Source organism: Anomaloglossus baeobatrachus, unplaced genomic scaffold, assembly GCF_048569485.1.
Source record: "Anomaloglossus baeobatrachus isolate aAnoBae1 unplaced genomic scaffold, aAnoBae1.hap1 Scaffold_176, whole genome shotgun sequence".
Lineage (NCBI taxonomy): Eukaryota > Metazoa > Chordata > Amphibia > Anura > Aromobatidae > Anomaloglossus > Anomaloglossus baeobatrachus.
The window spans coordinates 148233-165653 of record NW_027441946.1 but is presented as its reverse complement, the minus strand read 5'-3'; the positions used below and the strand labels follow the sequence as shown (position 1 = coordinate 165653).

The following is a 17421-nucleotide window of genomic DNA, read 5'->3' as shown; positions in this document are numbered from 1 at the left end:
GAGACCCCCTGCCTTACACTATATAGATATCATGTTCATTCCCCATCTATCTTGCTCAGGAGAGCATCTCCCTCCCCCGGCACCAAGAGCAGCTCATACTGAATTGTTACATTGACTAGTAACACTGCACACAGAAATGCACCTTAATATTCCACTGTTAACCCTTTCCTCCCAGCAGTAACACACAACTCCTCACCTTGATATCATGGTGATTTATGGTCAGAATGACTTCAATGCGATCAGTGATTTCTATTCTAGCTCTGCTCACATAGATTTTATATCCACACTCAACTATAGGCCGTTCTTCATATTTTGGGGGCTTTTAGTCAGATATACTAGTTTGTGCCTGTATAGTATTGGTGTAGATGGGAGTGTAGGGCATGGGTTACATGGCACTGTGGTGGAATACTGATGGGAGGTATTGGTGCTGTGTTTGATGCTTCTACTGGGTATTTTCCTACAAATACTGGAACAGCTCACTGCTTAGAATGATCCTTCCCAGCTCTATAATATATTATATATACCCCACAATGCAGGCTCACACACACATTTGTCTCAAGTGTGTTGTAGGGACACAGATACAGTCTTGGTCATGTGACTAAAGGCTACTTTACACACTGCGATATCGGTCCCGATATCGCTAGTGTGGGTACCTGCCCCCATCTGTTGCGCGACACGGGCAAATCGTTGCCCATGCCGCACAACACCGACCAGACCCGTCACACATACTTACCTGCCCGGCGACGTCGCTGTGTCCGGCGAACCGCCTCCTTTCTAAGGGGGCGGTCCGTGCGGCGTCACAGCGACGTCACTGAGCGACGGCCCAATAGCAGCGGAGGGGCGGAGATGAGTGGCCGGAACATCCCGCCCACCTCCTTCCTTCCTCATAGCGGCTGGGAGGCAGGTAAGGAGAGGTTCCTCGTTTCTGCGGTGTCACACGGAGCGATGTGTGCTACCGCAGGAGCGACGAACTACATCGTTACTGCTGCAGTAACGATAATCGAGAATGGAGACCCATGTCACCGATGAGCGATTTTGCACGTTTTTGCAACGATGCAAAATCGCTCATCGGTATCACACGCAGCAACATCGCTAATGCGGCCGGATGTGCGTCACAAATTCCGTGACCCCAACGACTCCGCATTAGCGATGTCGCAGCGTGTAAAGCCCCCTTTAGTGGGAGTGGTGTACAGGGTCTTAGCAGTAAAGAGTATTCCATATTTCTGCCAGATACCCACAGAGATATTGAAATCTGAAAAAAGAGACTTCTGCTCATTGAAGGTAAGAACTACTCACATAGCGTTCAACTCCACAGCAAACGAGTGCTCTAGCACTGGCATCTCAGCAGGGATATTCCCCTACTACACATGTGTGTCTAGGTCACTGTGACAGTTTACAGGACATAACTCAGGGCACCTAGACAGAAGGCAGAGGGACTACTTTCTATTTCTGGTGTAGAGCATATATATATATTTATACTATTACATGGGACACATGTACCTTGTATTACCATTATTCGCTGTATATGAACCCCTTTTCTCCGGGCATTATTTGTCTATAGCATTTTTCACGAACCTGAGGCAACTGAGAACCCTTCAGTGAAGGAATTCCACTAACCCTCACAATACCTACCAGGGGCCTCCCTGCAGTAACTCAGGTAGTTGTACCCATTCTCTTTCCGCATTCTATGTGTTCTTCTTCTTTCTTCTTTTTTTTCTTTTTTCTTCTTTTTATTTCTATCATGTAGTTCAGGGGTTTATAGATATATGTCCTGCATCTCATATTTCCTTTAGTGGTGCTTCTTACCCATTCTCATATCATTTACCCTAGTATTTCATGATCCTGAGGCGACTGAGAACCCTTTAATAAAGGAATCCTTTTTCACCTGAATTGTCAAGTGATACTTACCAGTGACTATCACGTAATGTTACAGGTAGTTCCATTTTCTTCCTCTTCTTTCTCTCCTTTCTTCTTTGTCACACGGTCCATTGTGTTATAGCCCACGTGTCATGATAACACTTGTACCATCTTTTCATTTAGATTCCACCTACAATTATTTACCGATTCCAGTTCTGGAATAGGCTTTCATCATCTACTCACTAGAATTCTCAAGTTCATAAGGTACTGAGACATATACATGTTCACACCATTATAAAGAACAAAGTATAAACATTGAGGTTTTTCTCACACCCATGTTCCTGTGTTCTTTGATATGATATGTGTTCATTTCCTTCACTATATAGGATTGCAAGTTTTCCATTTGTACCTTAATGGCAATGACGCTATACAATTGAACACATATCATCCTGTTATCCATATAGGTGTGTATTTACCTGCTTGACTATTTTTGGTTGTTTGATCCAGAATGTTTCTCCAGATAGGTCATGTGGAAATTTTCTTTCCTCAGTACAAATGTTTTCACTATGGCTTTGGAAAATTTTTTTGTATGTGCATCATGGTCATTTGACCCATTGTACTCTCAAGTAGCAATATATTGTACTGTTATGTTGTACTATGTACTAATTACGTGTTTATATGGTTTTGTAACCCTTTATGATCTTAGATAACTTTATCCTTGATAAAGACCTAAAAACAAGCTCGAAACGTTGGATGAATTATCCTTTTGCACAAATAAAGAATTTTCAGCATTCTAAGAGTTCTTTTCTTACGTTATTGATCACTATAGTGTGCCAGAGCTATTTCTATTGAATTGACTCTTATTTTTTCTGAGCACCTGCTATATACACAGTGAGCCAGACATATTCAATTTTCATTCAGAAGGCAGAGGGAAGCCTTAGCAGCTGAGCCTATATCTTGGCTTGTGAGCATTAGAACAGGCCGGCGATTACAGGGTAACATGAAAAATGTCCAGCTTGCATTATGACTAGAACATGACAATATCCTTTTAAGTACTAACCTATGATGCGTTCCTAAGTAGTTGATGTTATATGTTCTACATTTCATTTTCTGCATACTTTACAAGTAGTAGAATTTGCTTTGATATAGGCAACTGGATTTTCACAATGAAAAGGCAAAGGATAACGCCCGAAAAAGACGCCATACATTATGTCAGTGCCATCACTGACAAACCTGGATTGACCATGAAATACATCAATCCCCTTAAAGGTGAGTTAAAACAAGTTTTATACTAAATACTGTTGTTCGAGATGTGAGCAAGTTGCACATTTGGAAGCCCAGATACTGGATCTAAATGAGCAGCTGGCAACTCTGAGATGCATTAGCAATATGGAAAGGAGTTTGCTGCTCACTGAGCAGCAGCTTGCTGGGTCAGATGTGGGGGAGGATCGTAGTAGGGAGCGGCAGGACGGTGAGGTAGGTAGCTGGGTGACAGTTAGAAAGGGGGGTAAAGGGAAAAGTGCTAGGAAGGCTAGTCCTGAACTGACACACCCCAATAGGTTTGCAAACTTGGCAGATGAGGGGGATGTAATTACAGGGGTAGCATTGCTGCAGCAAGGCATGACCTCTGAACGCCAGAGGAGTGTCTGCTCCAGTAAGGGGGGGAATAGGAGTGCAGGGCAGGCAAGACAGGTACTGGTAGTGGGGGACTCAATTATTAGGGGGACAGATAGGGCAATCTGTCACAAAGACAGGGATCGCCGAACAGTGTGTTGTCTTCCTGGCGCTCGAGTTCGGCACATCGCTGATCGGGTTGACAGATTACTGGGAGGGGCTGGGGAGGACCCAGCGGTCATTGTACACATTGGCACAAATGACAAAGTTAGAGGTAGGTGGAAGGTCCTTAAAGATGATTTCAGGGAATTAGGTTGTAAGCTTAAAGCATGGACCTCAAAGGTGGTATTTTCGGAAATACTACCTGTGCCACGAGCCACACTAGAGAGGCAAAGGGAGATCAGGGAGGTTAACAGGTGGCTCAGGAATTGGTGTAGGAAAGAGGGTTTTGGGTTCCTGGAGAATTGGGCCGACTTTTCAGTTGGCTACAGATTCTATGCTAGGGATGGGCTGCATCTTAATGGGGAAGGTGCAGCTCTGCTGGGGCAGAAAATGGCTAGAAGGTTGGAGGAGTGTTTAAACTAGGAATGGGGGGCGAGGGTATTCACTTTATAGAAGGGGAATGTAGTGCAGATAGTGACCAGGGCACAAGTAATGAAATTGGGGGTGGTACGGGGGGAAGGGTTAGGACAGTTAATACAGTAAGCAGGAATACAGGTACAGAGTCATACGTAACGTGCATGTACACTAATGCCCGAAGCCTCACAAATAAGGTGGAGGAATTAGAATTAATATTGTTGGAAGAAAATTATGATATAGTGGGGATATCAGAGACATGGCTGGATGAGAGCTATGACTGGGCTGTTAATTTACAGGGTTATAGCCTATTCAGGAATGACCGTACAAATAAGCGAGGGGGAGGTGTGTGTCTATATGTAAAATCATCCTTAAAACCCATCCTGCATGACAACATATGTGAGGGTACTGAGAATGTAGAGTCCCTATGGGTGGAGATAAGGGGGGGGAGAATGAATAATAAAATACTGATAGGGGTGTGTTATAAGACGCCGAATATTATGGAAGAGGTAGAGAATCTCCTCATAAAGCAAATTGATAAAGCAGCGAGTCTCGGAGAGGTAATTATTATGGGGGACTTTAACTATCCTGATATAAATTGGGGAACAGAAACTTGCAGTTCCAGCAAAGGAAATAGATTTTTGATAACAATGAAAGATAATTACCTTTCACAAATGGTACAGGACCCCACAAGAGGGGGAGCACTACTAGACCTTGTACTAACCAATAGGCCAGACCGCATATCAAATATACAAGTTGGGGGTTACTTGGGGAATAGTGATCACAAAATAATAAGTTTTCATGTATTCTTTAGTAAGATGTCTAGTAGAGGGGCTACAAGGACACTAAACTTCAGGAAAGCAAATTTTAAACGGTTGAGAGATGATCTTAGTGCAATAAACTGGGATGATGCACTAAGTAATAAAAGTACACAAAGCAAATGGGAGACTTTTATGAGCATCCTGAATAGGGCTTGTGCAGAAAATATACCCTATGGGAACAAACATGCTAGAAATAGGAGGAAACCCCTATGGCTAAATAGAGCTGTAAGGGAAGCAATAAAAGAAAAACAGAAAGCCTTAAAAGAATTAAAGAGGGTAGGTAGTGATGAGGCATTATATAATTATAGAAAATTAAATAAAATATGTAAAAAGCAAATTAAGTTAGCTAAGTTTGAGACAGAGAGACTCATTGCGAGAGAAAGTAAAAATAATCCTAAAATATTCTTTAACTACATAAACAGTAAAAAACTGAAAAGCGATAGTGTTGGCCCCCTTAAAAATAGTCTTGGTGAAATGGTGGAAGGGGATGAGGGTAAAGCCAACCTGCTGAATGACTTTTTTTCTACGGTTTTTATACAGGAAAATGCCATGGCAGATGACATGACCAGTGATACTATAAATTCACACTTGAATATTACCTGCTTAACCCAGCAGGAAGTACGCCGCCGCCTCGAAATCACTAAGGTTGACAAATCTCCGGGCCCGGATGGCATACACCCCAGAGTACTACAGGAATTGAGTTCTGTGATAGATAGACCATTATTTTTAATCTTCTCAGATTCCTTAATAACAGGGTCGGTACCGCAGGACTGGCGCATAGCAAATGTGGTGCCAATATTCAAAAAGGGGACAAAAACTGAGCCGGGAAATTATAGGCCGGTAAGTTTAACCTCTACGGTTGGTAAAATCCTTGAGGGTTTCTTGAGAGATGCTATATTGGAGTATCTCAAGAAAAATAACCTTATGACAGAGTATCAACATGGGTTTATGAGGGATCGATCCTGTCAAACTAATTTGATCAGCTTCTATGAAGAGGTAAGTTCAAGTCTGGACCAGGGAAATGCAGTGGATGTTGTGTATATGGACTTTTCAAAAGCTTTTGATACGGTGCCACACAAAAGGTTGGTACATAAAATGAGAATAATGGGGATAGGGGAAAATATGTGTAACTGGGTTAAAAACTGGCTAAGTGATAGGAAACAAAGGGTGGTTATTAATGGTACGTACTCGGACTGGGTCTCAGTTCATAGTGGGGTACCACAGGGGTCAGTATTGGGCCCACTTCTTTTCAACATATTTATAAATGACCTTGTTGGGGGCATGCGGAGTAGAATTTCAATATTTGCAGATGATACTAAACTCTGCAGGGTAATCAATACAGAGGAGGATAATTTTATATTACAGGGAGATTTATGTAAATTGGAGGATTGGGCTGAGAAGTGGCAATTGAAGTTTAATGTAGATAAATGTAAGGTCATGCACTTGGGTAGAGGAAATAACATTTATGATTATGTACTTAATCGTAGAACACTGGGTAAAACAGACACAGAAAAAGACTTGGGTGTATTGGTGGATGGTAAACTTCACTTTAGTGGACAGTGTCAGGCAGCTTCTGCCAGGGCTAATAAAATAATGGGATGTATTAAAAGAGGTATAAGTGTTCATGAAAAAAATATAGTTCTACCTCTGTACAAGTCACTAGTGCGACCACACTTAGAATACTGTGTACAATTCTGGTCACCGATATATAAGAAGGACATAGCTGAACTGGAGAGGGTGCAGAGAAGAGCCACCAAGATTATTAGAGGAATGGGTGGGCTGCAATACCAAGACAGGTTATTAAACTTGGGGTTATTTAGTTTGGAAAAACGAAGGCTTAGGGGGGATCTAATCACAATGTATAAATATATGAGGGGACAGTACAGAGACCTTTCCAAAGATCTTTTTACACCAAGGCCTGCGACTGGAACACGGGGGCATCCACTACGTCTTGAGGAAAGAAGGTTTAATCATAATCACAGACGAGGATTCTTTACTGTACGAGCAGTGAGACTATGGAACTCTCTGCCACATGATGTTGTAATGAGTGATTCACTACTAACATTTAAGCAGAGCCTGGACGCCTTTCTTGAAAAATGTAATATTACCAGTTATGTATTTTAGATTTTATGACAGGGTATTGATCCAGGGAACTAGTCTGATTGCCGGATGTAGAGTCAGGAAGGAAATTTTTTCCCCATTGGAACTTGTTTGCCACATTGGGGGTTTTTTTGCCTTCCTCTGGATCAACATGTTAGGCTACAGGTTGAACTAGATGGACTTAGAGTCTCCCTTCAACCTTAAAAACTATGATACTATGATACTATGATAAATTGCCTTAATATTGTCATGCATTAGAATGACTGTCTTAGGTAATGATAAATATTTTCTACAGGAAGAGGAGTGTTTGCTGAAACTGAAATCGAAAAAGGGAGTTTTGTTGCAGAATATCGAGGTGAGCTCACGTATGCACTTACGATGGTAGACAACTACTCGAGATTTATGGTTGTGGTACAAGTCAAAGATCTAATGGCCCATACTGCAGCGAAGGTCTTCCAAGCACACTTATGCAGACCTCATGGCTACTCAGAGAGAGTCCTCACAGATCAAGGCACTGCCTTTGAAGCGGAAATCTTCAAGTGATTTATAGAGGGTTAACAATACGTTGGGATCACCGGATCTAATCTCCCTTTTTATACACCCTAAAATCTTGTTTGCTTTAGAATAAACAATAACATCATAAAGGTATAAGATGACGCCATTATTAGCGTCACCATACCGCTACTCTGCCTTCTAAAACGGTCTCTGCTCAAAACCAAACATGATGCATTGCAGGCGGAGCGCGATGAGTTGCAGCAAGAAACAGTAGTGGGTGTGGGTGATAACACACAGCCCAGCCTCGTCTCATCACAACGTGCAGTGGAGGACTATGACGAGGAGGAGGATGAAGACATGGAGCAAATCTCCGGCCAAATTGAGGATATGACATGCACACCAGTCATATCCTCGGTTCAGCGTGGCTGGCCAGAGGACAGGGTAGATGAAGAGGAGGAGGAGGAGGAGGAGGACAGCATGTTCAGTCAACGTGTTGGTCAGGCTACTGAAGTCCTGGCTGTTAAGAGTCTGGCGCACATGGCTGACTTTATGGTAAGCTGCCTGTCTCGTGACCCTCGCTTTAAGAACATCTTGGCCGACAATCATTACTGGTTGGTAACACTGTTAGACCCACGCTACAAGGAGAACTTTATGTCTCTTATTCCCGAGGCGGAGAGGTCAACCAAAATGCAGCAGTTCCGGAAGGCCATAGTCACGGAAGTAGGCAAAGCATTCCCCTCACAAAACGCTAGCGGCATAGGTCAGGAATCAGTGGACAACCAAGGCGTACAGCCGAGAGAGGCACAAGTCCAATCCGCCAGAGGTAGGGGAACAGTCTTTAAGATGTGGGACAGTTTTCTCAGCCCCTCACGTACCACAGCCCCTGAGGTGCGGGGTAGTGCCACAAGAAATCCTAAGTTTGCCCAGATGCTCAAGGAGTACCTTGCAGATCGAACAACTGTACTCCGACATTCCTCTGTGCCTTACAATTATTGGGTATCCAAGGTGGACACGTGGCATGAATTGGCTCTCTACGCCTTGGAAGTCCTGGCCTGCCCTGCCGCTAGCGTTTTGTCAGAGCGTGTTTTTAGTGCCGCAGGTGGAATCATTACAGATAAACGCACCCGCCTGTCAACTGAAAATGCTGACAGGCTGACTCTGATCAAGATGAACAAGGGTTGGATTGGGCCAGACTTCACCACACCACCAGCAAATGAGAGCGGAATTTAAAGTTTGTAACGGGAATTTGCCATGTACCTCCAGTCACCCATGGGTACACACTTCTGGACTTTGGATAATCGCTGGACTGCTCCTCCTTCTCCTCATGCGCCACCATGATGACCGTTACAAGAGTTAGGCCTTTGTTTCAGGTATACCCCCAGTGGTAAATTTTTTCGCCCATTCTTTGCAGAATGGACATTACAACGACAGGAGACCCGCTCCTTTGCAATGGGAACAATGTTTTGAGGCCCTCATGCACGTCTCTATGCAGGGACAACGTGGAGCCTCCCAATTTTTGGCTGCCCTGCCAAAGGGCTATACTATAATACACCCACTAATAAAGGAATCCTTTTTCACTTGAATTGTCAAGTGATACTTACCAGTGACTATCACGTAATGTTACAGGTAGTTGCATTTTCTTCCTCTTCTTTCTCTCCTTTCTTCTTTGTCACACGGTCCATTGTGTTATAGCCCACGTGTCATGATAACACTTGTACCATCTTTTCATTTAGATTCCACCTACAATTATTTACTGATTCCAGTTCTGAAATAGGCTTTCATGATCTACTCACTAGAATTCTCAAGTGCATAAGGTACTGAGACATATACATGTTCACACCATTATAAAGAACAAAGTATAAACATTGAGGTTTTTCTCACACCCATGTTCCTGTGTTCTTTGATATGATATGTGTTCATTTCCTTCACTATATAGGATTGCAAGTTTTCCATTTGTACCTTAATGGCAATGACGCTATACAATTGAACACATATCATCCTGTTATCCATATAGGTGTGTATTTACCTGCTTGACTATTTTTGGTTGTTTGATCCAGAATGTTTCTCCAGATAGGTCATGTGGAAATTTTCTTTCCTCAGTACAAATGTTTTCACTATGGCTTTGGAAAAATTTTTTGTATGTGCATCATGGTCATTTGACCCATTGTACTCTCAAGTAGCAATATATTGTACTGTTATGTTGTACTATGTACTAATTACGTGTTTATATGGTTTTGTAACCCTTTATGATCTTAGATAACTTTATCCTTGATAAAGACCTAAAAACAAGGTCGAAACGTTGGATGAATTATCCTTTTGCACAAATAAAGAATTTTCAGCATTCCAAGAGTTCTTTTCTTACGTTATTGATCACTATAGTGTGCCAGAGCTATTTTTATTGAATTGACTCTTATTTTTTCTGAGCACCTGCTATATACACAGTGACCCAGACATATTCAAGTTTCATTCAGAAGGCAGAGGGAAGCCTTAGCAGCTGAGCCTATATCTTAGCTTGTGAGCATTAGAACAGGCCGGCGATTACAGGGTAACATGAAAAATGTCCAGCTTGCATTATGACTAGAACATGACAATATCCTTTTAAGTACTAACCTATGATGCGTTCCTAAGCAGTTGATGTTATATGTTCTACATTTCATTTTCTGCATACTTTACAAGTAGTAGAATTTGCTTTGATATAGGCAACTGGATTTTCACAATGAAAAGGCAAAGGATAACGCCCGAAAAAGACGCCATACATTATGTCAGTGCCATCACTGACAAACCTGGATTGACCATGAAATACATCAATCCCCTTAAAGGTGAGTTAAAACAAGTTTTAACTAAATTGCCTTAATATTGTCATGCATTAGAATGACTGTCTTAGGTAATGATAAATATTTTCTACAGGAAGAGGAGTGTTTGCTGAAACTGAAATCGAAAAAGGGAGTTTTGTTGCAGAATATCGAGGCGAGCTCACGTATGCACTTACGATGGTAGACAACTACTCGAGATTTATGGTTGTGGTACAAGTCAAAGATCTAATGGCCCATACTGCAGCGAAGGTCTTCCAAGCACACTTATGCAGACCTCATGGCTACTCAGAGAGAGTCCTCACAGATCAAGGCACAGCCTTTGAAGCGGAAATCTTCAAGGACTTCTGCAGCTTTTACCGATGCAGGAAGATGCGCACTACACCCTACCATGCTCAAACCAATGGTTATCAACCTGCTCAGGACTTTACCCCATATTCCAGATGTGGCCTTACAAGTGATTTATAGAGGGGTAACAATACGTTGGGATCACCGGATCTAATCTCCCTTTTTATACACCCTAAAATCTTGTTTGCTTTAGAATAAACAATAACATCATAAAGGTATAGCAGTACCGTTTCAAAGTTTCGGTGTCCCAAGCAGCATTCCATCAGCCTCTGGAAGGTTCCTGGCAAATTGCACAGCTCGAAGGGCATGCTTTTGAACTCGCAGAGACCCATCGGGGTGGCAAAGGCGGTCTTCTCCCGGTCTGCCTCAGCAACGGACACTTGCCAATAGCGACTAGTGAGATCAAGGGTAGAAAAATAATTTGCAGTTCTCAATGCAGCTAGCTATTCCTCTATACAGGGGAGTGGTGCTGTCCTTCTTCTTTAACAGGACCAACGGAGCTGCCCAGAGGCTACAACTGTCACGGATAACCCCAGCCTCCTTCATGTTGCTCAACATGTCCTTGGTACACTGGTAATGTGCAGGTAGTTTTGGCTTATATCTCTCTTTGATGGGTGGGTGTGCACTTGTGGGGATGTAGTGTTTGACCCCTTTTATTCTTCAAAAGTCTAGCGGATGTTTGCTGAAGACTTGCTCGTATTCTTGCACTAGCCTGTAGACCCCCTTCTTGTGATGTGAAGGTGTGGAGTCAGTGCCTACGTGTAATTCCTTACACCACTCCTATGGCTGACTTGGTGAGCTGTCACTGAATGGGTGGGCTGAAGCAATGGTGGATGCTGCTGTTTGGATAGCATGTGTATCTACTGAGAACAGCTTATCAATGGTGGCAAATCGGAGCAGCTTAATCTCTTGCTCTCCGCAGTTCAACACTCTCATGGGCACTCTTCCCTTCCATATTAATGAATAAAACTATGATGTAAATGTAAATAGCATATAGATACCCCACAAATGCAGATAAAAGTAGGTTATGGGAAAAGGGGGAAGAGAGAAACAGGAAAATAGTGGAATAAAGTATACCTTCCAGGTGGGAGAGGAAATGGCAGCACAGCCAATGGAGGTGAAGCAAGGGGAGCCTGCAACTAAAGAGTTGAGAGCGTTATCACATGGTGACTGAGCCTGATTGTAACGGGAGCATAGAGGTGCCGATCCTGTCTTACCTGCGTTGGTGTAGAAGTGGGTGTCCTGTGGTGGAGTCAGCTATGTGCAGTGGTGGCCGTGGGTTCTTTTTTGTGCGACCGTAGTAATAGCTGCGCCCACTTCCTGTATGGGAGTGGAATGCAGTGAGGGTAATGGAACGCACGCCTGCGCATTTGTGTTTAACGTCGCGCATGTGCAGAACGGAGAAAAGGCTGCGCTCACTTCCTAATGAAAGGGAGTGAGACGCATCTGGGAAGGGAAGGGAAAAGATTAGGGTTTGGGGATGATGAAAGGGCTTTCTACGGGCAAGGATGGCAAAGGGTGGCAGTGACGGAAAGTCAGGCAGCCTGTCCTGTCCTGTCCTGTCCGTCCGTCTTTTTGTATCATGAATTGGAAAGACTGCAAGGGGGAGGGGAGGTGCTTGTGTCCAAAAGGAGGAGTTATTCAGATTCATTGCAGTGGGCGGCGGCTGCAAAAAGCACCATTCTTCTTGTTTTTGCTCTGCAAAACAGCCTTTTCAAGGGTTGGCTTGGGTGACAAAATGTCTTCTGTAGGCGTGGGTTTGTCTCCCTCTCCCTAAGATGTGTCCGGTATAGGCCAGGGTGCCACTCAAGGCCGTAACCAATTCGGGTTATAGCTTCTCGGCCTTTTGGCTAAGATCAAGTGTAGTTTCGGAGGACGCTACCTTGGTCGGTACTGGAAGGTGCCTGGGATTGCACGTCTGCCGGCCTTGAGGAAGTGTGTGCGCCTTCTGGTGACACATAGCCCTCTTGTGCCTGGACGGTTCCCAGGCAACGGGAGGCGATCACCTTTGTTATTTTGAAGTCCTACTGATAAACAGAAAAAAAAAAAAAAATTAAATCTGTTCTTATCAGTTTAATATCTGATACGTCCCCTCTCTGGGGACCATATATTAAATGGATTTTTAGAACAAGGAGATGGAAAAAATCTTGCTCTGTCCACTCCACGCATTGACCTGGTATTGCAGTACCTCCAGGACCGGTGCACCCCTTCTTAACCCAGTTTCCAAAAGCAGAACTCAATTCACCTGATTCAAATGAGCCCCATTAGTGAATTGAAAGAAAGCAAAAACTTTATATGCACCTCAATTTGGCCAATTCACTTTTCACACTTTCACCCTTTTTTTTATCTTTCACACCTTTTACTTGCTTTATTGATGCAAAAAGCTGTGCCAAATAGCAAACTCATCTCCACTCAACTTGACCAACTCTGCTATGTCCCGTGCAGTATCTTATTCTCAGTCTTATCTAGATCATTTGCAATTGAATAGAATAGATCCCTTTTGGCTGCTTATGACTGTGTAAAATATGTAGTTTTACTGGGCTGGGATGAGAGAATCCATTGAAGCATGGTGTAGGGATTGTGGTTCCTGTGTGCTAAGAAGAGAGGCTGGCACCAGCCAGAAAGCCCCATTGCAGCCAATAATCACTTAATAACTTTTTCAACTTGTCATCATATGGGAGGCCTTCCATTCCTTGTAGTAGTCTAGTTGCCCACCTTTGAACTGACTCTAACTTCTGAATGTCCTTTTTAAAATGTGGAGCCCAAAACTGGTTCCCATATTCCAGATGTAGCCTTACAAGTGATTTATAGAGGTGTAACAATACGTTGGGATCACGGGATCTAATCTCCCTTTTTATACACCCTAAAATCTTGTCCCAAGCAGCATTCCATCAGCCTCTGGAAGGTTCCTGGCGCATTGCACAGCTCGAAGGGCATGCTTTTGAACTCGCAGAGACCCATAGGGGTGGCGAAGGCGGTCTTCTCCCGGTCTGCCTCAGCAACGGACACTTGCCAATAGTGACTAGTGAGATCAAGGGTAGAAAAATAATTTGCAGTTCTCAATGCAGCTAGCAATTCCTCAATACGGGGAGTGGTGCCGTCCTTCTTTTTTAACAGGATCAACAGAGCTGCCCAAAGGCTACAACTGTCACGGATAACCCCAGCCGCCTTCATGTTGCTCAACATGTCCTTGGTACACTGGCAATGTGAAGGTGGTATTGGCTTATAGCTCTCTTTGATGGGTGGGTGTGCACCTGTGGGGATGTGGTGTTGGACCCCTTTTATTCCCCCAAAATCTAGCGGGCTTCCCACCGGTAACCCGCTCCCCAGCTTGGATGGATGCTGAGGGAGCCCCTTTTGCCCGCAGGCTCTGGCCCTGGGAACTGTAGCCTTGGCGGTGACTGTGCTTCCCTCTACGGTGTGAGCTGTTGCCTTCAATCGGGTCTTGACTGCTGGGAAACCCTGGAGGTTCCTGTCGCTAACGGATTTGACCGGTTTTACGGCGACTCCTAGCCTGGTCGGGGTCCGTAGGCCCTGCCGGATGGTGCTGGCTTCTCTTCACTCCCCGATCTGGTACCGGCGGGCCACCGCCCATCCCCGGTCCGTACGGTTCACTCCAATCAGCCTCTCCTGCAGAAGGTCACCACCGTCTGCCAACCTTGCTGAGTGCCCGGGCCACACACCCGGACACGGTCAGTCTCCTCTCCTCTTCACTTCTCTAACTCCAAAACTGATCTCTAATCTGACTCCTTTTCCCGCCTCCAGGACTGTGAACTCCTCGGTGGGTGGGATCAACCGCCTGGCCCACCCCCTGGTGTGGACATCAGCCCCTGGAGGAAGGCAACTAGGATTTGTGTTTAGCTTCGGTGTGCCTAGCCGGAGTGTAGAGTGTGTTGGTGTAGTACCTGTGACGACCTGGCTTGTCCAGGGCGCCACATTCCCCTATAGTAAAATGCAGACCGTCCGCGGGCTGCCCGTCCATCACCGGTTTTATTTTCACAACTGAAAAAGAATAAAACGGTAAAACATGTAAAGGCATCATAAACATTTTACAACGGTACAGCTTCCGCTCTTCTCCCACCCAAACAACCTGGCCCTGATGCTGCCCCTAAGAAGCGGGCAGCACCCCTTGACCCCAGTCCAGCACCAAGTTGCCCGAGCGGGTTCTGTCTCTTTCAGGGGGCCCACGTCCAAGGGGACCCCTGAACCCCCGGAGGATCGCCACCGGTTACGGTAGTGGCGGGCCTAGGCCATCCCTTTCCTCCAGGCCCATCCTCCCAAATCAGCCTCTCCGGAGGCGGTAACGGTGTCAAGCCAACAAACATTTTTATTTACATTGCACTAAGTTTGTGGTTGCCCTGCAAGTTCTCGGGCTTGTCCGTAAGCAGTTCCTTACGCAATGGTTGCACAGTCCCTACGGGGACAACAGTTGCCGGCAACGGCCGGTTTAATCACGGTTCAATCAGGTAAACTTCTTTGGTTGATCATCTTTACTTATCATTTAAAACTTTCAAACTGGTACACTCAACACATAAAGCCCCCCCCTTTTAAAGAGTAGTTTCCCTGTACCTAAGTGGGGGTCTACCTAGGTTGGGGCGAGTGGACCTTCGGGGTCCGGTGTCAGTGGTGACAGGCAGTGGGGCAGAGGGAACAGTCAGTTCCTCCTCCCTGCTATCATGTGGGGCAGGCGGAGGCGTAGGAGAGCTGGGTACAGGTACCTCCCTGGGCACTGGCTCGCGGTTAACCGTTTCCATCATTTCTTCATCCACGGGTTGTGGGAACAGTATCACTGGAAGGATCACCGCACCGTTCTGTGTAGGCCAGTCTGCTGGAAAATCACCCATCATGGTGTGGATTACCTCTTTTTCCTTCTCCACTGGACTGGGAACTGGAGCCTCATCCGCTACTCTCAATGCTGGTGGGCACTTCTTCAGGTGGTCTCGGGAAACCGTGGCCAAAGTCCCCCCCTGGTCACGGCTGATCTGGTAGGCCTTCCCATTCTCCCATCCTGTGGGCTGGACTACATACGGGTTTTTTTCCCATTGATCATCCAGCTTGTGGGCCCTTCTTTTCCGCTTCAGCACTACATCCCCAGGTTGGAAGGAACCGGCAGGCGCCTTCTTGTTGAAGCACTGCTCCTGTTGTCCCCGACTCCGGCACAAGTTCTTTTCAACATACTCCTGGACCTGTCGGTACTGTGTCCTCCGCCGAGTGTCCCATTCAGCTGTCGACAGGAGTGCTTCTGAAGCTTCCAAGCCCATTTCCAGATCCACTGGTAGCCGGCCGGGACGAGCTCTCATCAGGTATGCTGGAGTGCATTTCGTAGAGCTGGAAGGGATGTTGTTGTACATATCGACCAGGTCAGGTAGCTTCTCCAGCCACAGGTTCCGCTCTTCCAGTGGTAACGTCTTGAGGAGGCCCAGGACCAAGTGGTTCATCTTTTCACAAATGCCATTGGTTTGGGCGTGGTAAGGCGTGGTCCGGATTTTCTTGCAGCCGTACAACTGGCAGAATTCCTGGAATACCTCTGCTTCAAAGGCCGGACCCTGGTCGGTAAGCACCCTCTCCGGGTACCAATGCGGTCAACAGAAATAAGCCTGGAAAGCCTTAGCAGCGGTGCGGCCGATTAAGTCCTTAACTGGGACAACCACCAGGAACCTCGAGTAGTGGTCTACGATGGTCAGAGCGTAGGTGTACCCACTTCGGCTGGGGGTGAGCTTTACATGGTCAAGGGCAACCAGCTCCAGCGGTTGGTGTGTAATGATCGGGTGTAGGGGTGCCTTCTGGCTGGCTTCGTCCTTCCTTCTCAATGCGCAAGGGCCACATTCTCGGCACCAGGCCTCCACAGATTCCCGCATTCCACTCCAATAGAACCGCTCTCTTAACAACATCTCTAGCTTCTTCCACCCGAAGTGCACTGCACCATCATGGTATGCTTGCAGGACGGTGGGCACGTTAGCCTGGGGAATCACCAGCTGGCGGATCTTCTCGTGAGTCTTTGGATTAATCAGCTCGCGATACAACTTCCCCTGGTGTAGGTATAGCCGGGTCCGTTCTTGCCACAGACGTTGGGCTTCGGCAGGGGCAGCAGGGTCTATCCCAGCAGAACCCTGTTCCACTAGAGTCTTGACCAGGCGGACAGCAGGTGCCTGGTCCTGAGCTTCCTGCCAGTCCTGTCGGGGCAGCGGATCCAGGTTCACCCGTTGTTGGTAGACGTGCACCTTCTCAGTGAATGGCCGGTGAAATGCAGGCAACTCGATCTCTTCGAGGTCATCATCCTCTGGCCCCTCTTCCGACAGGTGGGGCATCCGGGAGAGTGCATTGGCATTGACGTTGGTACGGCCGGCCCGGTACTTGATGGTGAAATCGTAGTTGGCTAACCTGGTCACCCACCGCTGCTCCAACGCGCCCAGCTTGGCCGTATCTAGATGGGTCAGCAGGTTATTGTCTGTGTACGCGGTGAACTTGGCTGCTGCCAGGTAATGGCGGAACCGCTCGGTGATAGCCCACACCAGTGCCAAGAGCTCAAGCTTGAAGGAGATGTAGTTCTCAGGGTTCCTCTCAGTCGGTCGGAGTTTTCGGCTAGCATAAGCTATTACCTTTTCCCTTCTGTCTTAGACCTGGGATAGAACAGCCCCCAAGCCCACATTGCTGGCGTCGGTGTAGAGGATGAATGGGCGGCTGTAGTCAGGGTACGCTAGGATTTCCTCTCCGGTCAGGGCTGTTCTCAGCTGGCGGAAGGATTCCTCATGCTTTTCTTCCCACACCAATGGGGCTACTAGGGATCTACCACCCTTGGT

At 46.0% G+C, this 17421-nt stretch overlaps 1 pseudogene; it reads left to right on the top strand.

Moving 5' to 3' along the window:
• Positions 1 to 12622: 12622 nt before the first annotated feature.
• On the top strand, positions 12623 to 12831 carry LOC142260741 (U2 spliceosomal RNA; annotated as a pseudogene).
• Positions 12832 to 17421: the final 4590 nt, after the last annotated feature.